This window comes from Montipora foliosa, chromosome 10 (genome assembly GCF_036669935.1).
Source record: "Montipora foliosa isolate CH-2021 chromosome 10, ASM3666993v2, whole genome shotgun sequence".
NCBI classification, from domain to species: domain Eukaryota; kingdom Metazoa; phylum Cnidaria; class Anthozoa; order Scleractinia; family Acroporidae; genus Montipora; species Montipora foliosa.
In genome coordinates this window covers 26,829,665-26,840,035 of record NC_090878.1, presented here as the reverse complement: position 1 = coordinate 26,840,035, position 10,371 = coordinate 26,829,665, and positions in this window count along the sequence as shown.

Here is a 10,371-nt window from a genome sequence, read left to right as displayed (position 1 = left end):
GCATGCGCAGTATATTTCACACGCAGAAATTTTAACAGACGTTAATTTTTTGGCTTTTCTGTTTAAGGCTAGACTAAATACAGCTTTAGAAAAGCACTGAAATGCCTATTTATCTATTATCGCTGATTTGGAGTCCAAAAAATAAAATCGAACACAAATATGATGCAATGTTCGTTTTCTTTGTGACAGCTGAATTCACAGTCGGCGGTTCAAGCACTCACACATAATTTTTTTTTCTCTGCGATAAACCAGGTATATTATCAAGATTAACATGCCATTTCAAAGCTGAAAGAGAGTGCATTTATTTCCAAGACACGACTTTGAATTCGAAAGACGATAAGCAGGGAAAAAACTCACCCGCGTTTTACTCACCCCTTGAGAATTTATAATTCGTGCAACAAATAAACACAACCAGTGCATCCGTTTCCTCTGATCTTTTTATTCATCCATAGACATTTTAGAGCGAAGATAGTGGGCGAAGATAGTAGGCTTAGCTACATAATTCCCGAAAAATTGTGTAAAATTCTTTCCGGAATTTCCCAAGCAAAAGCTTTAAAATTCTTTTAGAAATGTCTAGAACTCTCCAAAAATTCTCTTAAGTTCCCGAAAGTTCTTATAAATTTTGTTTGTTATAGTGCAAAGTCTTCCATATGCATATTTGTTATCGAGTAAAGTTCCGGATTCCGAGACTACGGTGAAAAACCGCTGCTTAGATGCACTGTAAGACCCCTTTTGGTGAATAACCGCTGATAAGGAATGGATATGAATGGACTGACCCCTCTCCTCGTAGGTTGGAATACAAAAAAAAAAAGAAGAAACACGTTTCGTCAACGTTTTTTCCTGTGAAGAGTTTCCAGCATATCAGGTGAAAGTTCAAGTTGCTCTAAAATTCTCGAAATTGTCAATTTCCTTTAAAATTCCAGAGAGTTTCTAAAATTCTTTTTGATGTCTAAAATGTCCGGAATTATGTAGCTAAGCCTAGAATAAAGTAATTGTGTTATCAACAAACGATAATGTGCTGGTCTCTGACATTTAAGCGACTCGCTGGAGACGAAATACGAAAATGGATTTCGATCCTTGGGGATAGTGAAACAGCTTGCGATTCGATTACACCATAGTATTACATCGAATTTCTCATGAATTCACGTCTTAAAAAGTGTCTCTTCATTGTAGATGCTGTATTGGTATTTTGACTGCTCTTCTTTTGCTTTCTTGAGGAGACTGTGTCACTATTTGTCCGCTTCCAGCTCGATGATGCCGCACGACTCGACATGGTAACAAACAATCGAATCCCCTTCCAAACAACGAAGTCAAAGAAAAAAGGAGCAAAGAAGAACAACGAAAATATAGTGAATTTGTTTCTGAGCGCCACCGGATGTATGGTTCAGTAAATTGACCACGGATGGCTTTGATTATGTAAGATATTCACACCCTACACTCTCCTTTGAAAAAGTTATCAAAAATTTTCAAACATTTTGGCAAGATGTCACGCATGCGCCACCGGTGACACTGCTGCTTTAAAACTAATTTTCATAACAAAGCCTTCGCACTTAGACTCGCTTTGAAGAGGAGGCGGACATCAACCCGGAAATAGTCCATTGTTGACCTGGCTTCTTTTATTTTGAATTTCCCGATACACTGCAGGTGTATTTCGAGGGGTATGATGTCCTTTATGTATTCAAGAAGGAGGCATCTCGAGGCATGAAACTGGGCAGTTATTATTGTTATTAATTAATTTATCTATTCTTCTCTTAAAATCATTTCAAAAGACCAGCTTTAAAGCATAAATGGGTGAAAGTTTCACGAATGGCTTTTTGGGGTGAAAAAGGTTTCGGGACTTCTGAGAAACGCATCATTGGTTAGCTTGTGGCATTTGTTAAAAGTAAAGTCACTTTTATTTAACGTCGGTAATTCCCTCAGCTACAAGACTGGTAACAAAGAAAGCAAAGGGTTTGCCCTTTACACCCCTCCCTCTGTGAATGCTCCATTTTACGGATATTTAAAGCTATAGCTACACAGATCAGAGGAATGTCGAAAACAGACGTTAAAGCTCACCGAGGATCAAACCGGGGACCTCTTGCTCCGAAAGCCGCGCACTAACTAACTGATCCACGCCTTGAAATAAGATACGCACACGTAACTCTAACTGAAATCTGAAATCTTGAAAGAGTTGAATAAGGGATAAAAGAAAGAAAGCAAGTTTCAAAACACAGATAGCTGACTCCAGGTAGGGGTCTGTTTAGGTGTCCATATCCCAAGTTTCAACTTTAAATTCTAATTTTTAAACCACTTGAAATCTCCACTTTTCCTTATTTTCGAGATCGTACTGCATAATGGCCGTATCCGATCTAGATTCAGCGAGCGAACGGACTCCCTGTGTGGGCATTAAGACTTATTTCAATTAATTTATATGTTATAATTGTTTTGAGACTTTTCATCAATCCAAAAAGCTTTGACTGAATCGTCAAGAGAATGCAACGACCGAGCATCACACGTCCATAGTAACCATGCATATATTCAAGTAAACTATGGTTAATCAAGGGACTAGTTATGAAACCCTAAAAAACGAGAACAATTTTGTCGCAATCGTTGCTGATACTCTTGGGGTTTGACTTTTCACGGCGTCGCCAGATAGTTGCAAATAAATTAATCAAGACTTTTGATTGGTTATTTTCTCAAAAAATATCTTTTTAAGGCCCTAAAAGCGAGCAAAAACATGCAAAAAAGAAACTTGTCGATATTCATAAGCATCACCAAATATTAACTGAGACTAAATTGGGCAAAAAGATCGCCACTCTCGTTATTATCGAAAACTTCATGAACATGAACGTCACTGCTGATGGTTGTTTTTGGTAAATGAATAAACTGCCGCTTTGACTTACTTGCCAGAAACACATAGTCATAGAATGTTGAATGAAAACCATTCAAGTTTCCTTAAATTACATTACCTTTGTGAATAATAAATAATAATTTAATGCTTACACAGCGCGCGAATCACAATATGAATCTAACACGTCTAGTTTACAATATATATGATATAAATAAAGTATGAAGAAATTATGGCAATAAAATTATACTGAGGAAAATTACAACTGATCAGTGTACCTGATCATAATCTATTAAAGTTCATAAGCCTTAATTTGGATTATGTGACTTTTTTTAAGACGTCGTTAAAAGATTGTACATTATTTGCACAGTGGGCTGCATTAGGTAATTTATTCCATGACGCTGGCGCCCTCGCGGTAAAACTACGATAAACAAGTTTGCATAGACGTTTTGTTCTGGGTTGTTGCAATAAACATTTGATTCCACGAAACTTTGTCTGATGAAGACTTCTGCCTAGGCTTGTTCTCTACTTTCCTTTACTTTTTGTCAATTATATACTTAAGTGTTTCAGAGTTGTTTCCTATTAAAAAGATTGTATTGAATGTATTTTACTTGAATTGAGAGCCTCTATCTTTTCTTGTAATGGAATGGGGTTTCGTGAAATTTTCCTTGTTTGGCTCTCCGTGGTAAAGCATTCTGTTTCTGTAAGCGTCGGAAAACTTCGAATTCTCCGAAAAAAATATTGAAAATGCCCTTTTACACCTTCTCCGTAAATTCCATATAGAATTGGATCCAATGCCGCGTTTGAAAAGATTTAAAGTTGGCACGCTCTCCAGTAATATCCTCCATCAGTGAGATAAAAATACATCAACGTTCAAACAATTATAAAAGGCGCCCAGCAAACAGTAAATGCGACGGTTAACGCCTAACCTTTCGATGCCTGTCGGTGGACAGCTCTAAAACTGTTTTGTATTGGGAAGACCCTCGAGCACAAAGTTTTAAAGATAGTTCTCTGCGTGTATATCAGTAGTATATATGGGTAAAGTGGGGCGGTTTTTTAAGAGACATGAGAGCGCAATCATGTGGAACGAAATTCGGGTGGAAAATGGACATCACGAGTGGACAGGTCCCAACTTCGCGTGGAAGATGGGCATCGTGCTGGCGTGGAAGGTGCCCTGCCGCCGCCGCCGGCCGAGTAGCTCTGATGATGAGGGGTTTCAAGATGGCGCCCGGGAACTGCCACCGAGTAGATCTGGTGACGAGTGTGAAGGAGAGTTGTATAATTTTTATTTTGTCGTCATCGCATTTCGGGAAAAAAGAAGAGCACGCGATCATAATCGTAAAAGTTGACTTTTATCACATATTTATTACGTTCAAGTCCCGTTTTAAATGTGGTTTATTGAACAAGAGGATGATCATACAAATATTTCTTATTCTTCAACATAGGTATATCAAATACATGGAAGTGTTTACGATATAAAAACTCTATTTTCATTACAATTATGACACCATATAATACAATAGATCGCGCATTTCACAATACTCTCTATCTGTCACCGTAGCCGTGAAAAGCATTCCACAGCCACCAGAATGTAGAGAACTGTATTCCGTTATTTATCTGTAGCATGTCAGGCATGTGATAACAGCTATAAAGAACATTTTTTTTTTCCGTCTTACAAACATGACATTATAAAAAGATTTTATAAATATTCATCTGTCTCTTGTATTTTCGACAACTAGTAATTAAATACACCAAAAAACAAAAAACACATTTAACAGTAAAAAATAGTCTGTGCTAGAAAAGGGTGAAAAACAATTACTGCACATATACAGCGGTATATCGAAAAAGAAATCATAAAATAAAAATTTGGATGTTAAAAGAGAACGTTTTTTTCTTGGTTGGAAAAGTAAGGGACAGCGGGTGTAAATTCACAATGAAAAAAGACAAACCTGGTTTTTAAAATGGCTTTAATGTTTAAAATTACAAACATGTTGGTTCGATTATAAAAAAAATTACATTTTTTATCGGTTCTACATTTACAACACTATGAAAAAATAATCAGGTTACACCTTTATGAAACATCGATCACTCTTAGTAAAACGTAAAAACGTATTTAAGGATTTACAGCTATGACACCATAAGAACTAAGTAGGGGGTTCAAAAAAATTATGTTTTATGACAAAAAATACACCTTGTTTTATGTCTAATAGAGATTTGTGTATAAGACAGTCGTAAATAAAATTTCGTATTACAAACAGAACATACAAATATATCCACTGAAAAAAAATATAAATAAAAATTGTCTCATTACAAAAAGGAAAATGGGTAGAAAGATTAGGGAGCTCAAGATCTACGAAGACGACGTCGACGAAAACGCCACAAAACAATGATACTCGTTGGTTAAAAGAGCATAAATAACCGTGCTGCACGTGCGGCACGGATTTTAGCTCATATTTTTGCGGTTCTCTGCATGACGACGACGTGAAATCACTAAATTTTAGGTTTTGACCACAACGTGAGCATGTAACAGAGAATCTTTCATTCTCTATTTTCAGTCTGAAACCGCTCGTATCAATTTATTTTTAGGATACTTCGCCCACATTGTACGACGTGAACGAGATGGAATAATAGCCAAAGACTTTCACTAGAGAAAAGTTCTATTTTGAGGTGACGTTTTCGTCGACGTCGCCGTCGTAGATCTTAAGGTCCCTATTTTAGGAGAAATGACAACGATACCATTTACAATGTCTACATACTAGCGTAACTAAAAAAGGGGTGGTGTAATAAAAAGATAAGGAAAATCTACTACAAATGTTACAGTGATAATACATTTTACGGCACGACAAACAATAGACGTAATAACATATTTCTTCTCATGTCAATACATTGAGCAAGACGTTTTTCATTTGCACAAAAAATTCAAATTTCTGTTAAAAGAATATATAAAACATCACTGAACATCATCACTGTATCACAATAATCATAATAGCAATAACCACAAGTAGGTCGTCCGTAAAACCAAAAAACATAATGAGGGTTTTTGTTACAGTAATAACACTTATCAACAAAGGAGGAAAAATGCAAACTGACTAGATATTCTTCTTCTATACACCAAATATTATTTATACACTTGTAAAACACATTCTAAGTGGATGGAGAGTTCAGTGCTTTACAGAAAAAACATGCGGGACGTTGGCCTGATTAAAAACTTCGTGCATGGGCAAATATGCTGGTATAAATAGTTTATTCTCGTTCCCCATGAATTTGAATCAGAGAAGGCTTTTATCATGTAAACCATTAAATAAAGACTGGCGCAAAATGCTACTAGAGCTCACAGGGTTCTTTTAAACAGGTTGTTGGCACACACCATTCTGAGGACGAACCTCCAACGGTACCCTATTTTAGAGAAGGCACCCCAGCACAGAAAAGAACTGACTAGGGAACATCTATAGCTGAGACCGTGGCAGCGGCAGTAGCCGCATCCATAACGGCTTTGGGATCCCGGAATCAGCAACTACAGCCTAGCACATCGTATAACGTTAGTACAGAGAAACGTATTTTACGTCATCAAAAAAGAAAGAAACCAGGAATCGACATTTGAATACGTCTGTTTTGCTTATTTTTTTTCACGTTGAAAAACGGGGACAGCTGATAAACCAGCTTAAGGACTTAAAACAGCTACTCGCTTATAATTATGTGGCCTTTTACTTTGCTGAAGAGTTCCTCTAGCGGATTGCAGTCAGGGCTGTAGGGTGGTAAATAAATCACCAGTGCTTCGGTACCTTCAATAATATCCCTTACCCTTGGAACATGGTGAATAGCAGCATTATCTGAAAACGATTAGAAACAAATTTAACATTCCAAGTTGTGATAAACATGCACTTTCCGCAATTCGATGCCTTTTTCTTTCATACCTACCCATAACTACGATGGAGTTGAGGTTCATTCCATCAAGGTTCATTCCATCAAAAGGTACAAGGTCCTCTTGTAAAAACTGGATAAATTTGTCCCCATTTACACTTCCTCTCATTGTTGAGTTTCAACTGATGTCGCTTGAACCCATTACAGCTATTGCTGACACACGAGGAGCCCATGTCACGTATCTCTTGATGCAAGCGCGGGTTTCTTTTAACCCATATCCCCATCTTCTCTCTAAACGTCTGTCCTGAATAATAATAATAATAATAATAATAATAATAGTCTTATTGATCATCATAGTCATCCGAGTATCTCGTATCAAGAAATGGTCTATTGTTCCGGCCTAAATTCACCCATTAATATTTAAACAATGGCCCTATTGTTTTAAGTGACGCGTTGTGAATTTTGCCGAGACCACGCCGAGGATTTCAGGACTTATCGGAAATTTTCGACATGCAAAACGGGTGTTATTAGGGGGTGGGGGAGAGGTAGATTGTTCCTTGGAGAATCTATATTCACTAGGGTACCCAGGTGAAGAATTAACTTACGGCGTCAGGTGAAGAACTTATTCATCATCCAAGCATTACATGTGTTTTCTTAAATATATTTTTGTCGTTATAAATGTTACTTGTGCTTTGGGTTATCGAATCCGCCTTTAATACATCATTCGTGTTGTTGCTTCTTTTATCAAAGCGTCTTTATTCAGCCAAAAAGTCGTATGAACGCGGGGTATTTATTAAAGGTGGATTCATCAAAACGCGAATCATAATTGAAGAAGTACCGTAAACCTTTTTTTTCGATGAACGTGGCATTCTGCTGAAAGCGCACACGAGTGTCTGGAGGTTTTCAGTCTTTAATGTTTTTAAAATTTCTCATCTTCGCTGAGACTGCGCTTTACAATTTCACTTTTTCAAGGAACACGAGCCGTTCACCGTATTCATGATCATTTTGTGTTAAGTGACCATGAAGGTGAGACTTCATCCGTCTATTGTTTGCTTTGCTTTGAATTTTAAACCGGCAGTGCGGTCGGGCACTTACAAGGGAGGTGCGACTTTTTCAATCGATTGTTCACTCTTTTCGTCTCAATTTACAGACTCCAATGTTTTGAAAGAAAAAAATGGACGACGTTTTGTTTCGTTAAAATGTCTATAGAGTTTAAACACTCTAACTCGGTATGAAACGCCTAATAAATTATTGCTGCTTCGCTAGTTTCATTTTAGCTTCACCCGCGCTTGCGAAACGAATAAAAAACACAATTTATTTGAGTAAAAATTATTTCTACGGCGCGAGATTTGAATGAATCTCTCTGAGAATGAAGCGCGTTAAAAGCGCGAGAACTCGGCCAGTCCAATTGTTGAAAAAGTTGATTATTAAAATGCTTTGCAAAACTTTTGCTTGCGCAGAACGAAGAACATTAAAAGCCATGAGAACTAAACTAGTGCGATTGTTGAAGCAGTGATTTTATTACCTTTCTGCGTTGATATTCGATCAACTCGGTCGGAGTATGCTTCGCAAACAAAACTTTCTCTCACCCCTCACCCCAGCGTTGTTGGTTTCGTCGTCCCAATTATAACTCTGTCCCTCCCCCAGGGTGCAAATTGCTCATAATTCGGTCTCGCCGAAGATTCAAGTCTCCCGCGTGAATAGTAATCGGCAATTTTGAATTTCCCTCGCGTGTTTAAAGTCTTTGTTTTAGCCTAAATCGTTTTGACCATACACGGTCAAAAACGATCAACTATAACAATACCTATTGTTCACGAATTTGAGCCGCTTTTCTTGATACGACAGCAGCAACATTGGACACCAATAATCACAACATAAGAACTCACAAGTCCGGCATCTCTGGGTCATATTGCGATATGCTTGCTCCTAACTCCTCTCTTAAAGTATCGCTTCGTTGTACAGCTACTTTGCAAAGCTAAAATTAGGAAAACATGCACTCGGAAGTTAGATTTTGGAATGGGTGTTAAACAACGGGATACTAGGTAAAAAGATGCTAAAAATATTTATTCGACAACTGCTAACACCGACCTGCTTAAATGTGAAGCCAAACCTCGGAAGATTTCTTTTGACGGTGGATAAACAGTACTGCGAGCCAGTCGAGTGTTGAATTTCCCACAGAAGCTCTTTTAATGTCATAGAAGGGTCTTTTAGTGCTGCTTCTACCAATACAAAAAATTGTTCGTGAACGTGAAGACTGGAGATATTAGGCCTTCCAACTTTAAAGCACTGCACATCACCCGTAAGTAAGAATTTTCTTAGAATTCGCTTCACTGTACTCTTATGCATATCCAACAGACGAGCTATCCGTCTGTTGCTAAAACGGCACTGATATTTGAGGCTGATTACACGCCAGCGCAAGTTCTTGCTATACATTGCAATTTGAAATTTAGTACAGTCACAATGGGTTGACAACTTTTTAGTGTCACAAAGGTTTCTTTCTCTTAATGCAGTCGTTAGATGTCGCAAATTTACACCTACCGGGCAAATCCATGCTTATTTCACAAGCGAAACAATTCTTGCGAAAAAAGTGCATCTGACATTAACTAGACATGCAAATATGCATATATATCAATTATATTCTGGGGGGTTCCAAATTTTTGCAAAACGCTGTATATATATATATATATATATACAACAGTACTGTCTGCAGTTAGATATAGCTCTTTGGCATTACAAAGCTTTTGCTTTCATGTTCAAATTGAGCACTCTACTAGGATGAGTCATTGGCGCTAGCAATTGCGCATGCTCACTAGCTCGCTAGTTTGAGCACTCTGGCATGACTTAAATGTACCACATGCGTGGGACATCTGGGATGGCTTTATAGCTTAACCTCCATCCTAGACACCGATAATCACTTCGCCTTCGGCGAATAATAGTTAAATATATATACTTGAACACAAGAGAAAAGACAGGTTTTAAACAACAACACCTATATTTCAGTGGCAAATAGCTACCTTCATCAGGGTGAATGACCGTTACACCCTCAAGCGTTCTTACGTGATAATAATACAAAAGTGAGGTAACAAATCACGCGCACACACGAAATAATGAATGTACATGATATAATAAGCTGCAAAAAATGGCTACCGAATCCGACCCTTGCGACGATTCTGGCGATAGAAAAAGTCATTCTCGTTGAGACCTAATATATATATATGTACTTTAGTACGTGCGACTTGTATAGTATGCTGTTTGTTATTAGTTGATTTTATTCTTTATGTACATTGTTGTACTGTTGTGTTGCAAATAAATAAATAAATAAAAATAATAATAGTAAAAAACAATGTTGTTATCTTCTGAAAAAATACAAACGCGTATTGCAATAGAAATTAATCTGTGTACTATTCATGCCATAATGTTTAATTTTCATATTTCGTATCGAAATATGAGGCGAATCTAAACGCGTAAAACATCCGTCACACCAGGCAAAAAAACCTATAAAATATTTTTTGGAAATTTATTTTGGGCTAATAGAACACCAAAATTGTTTATTTTTCTGTGAAAGAAATAGCAAGTTTCACACAAAGGTAAAAGGGAAAGAAAATACCAACAATCGTGTTTTATTATGCGATTAGGTAAGTTATGACATTGGTGACATCTCTGATCTACATAAAAATCAACTA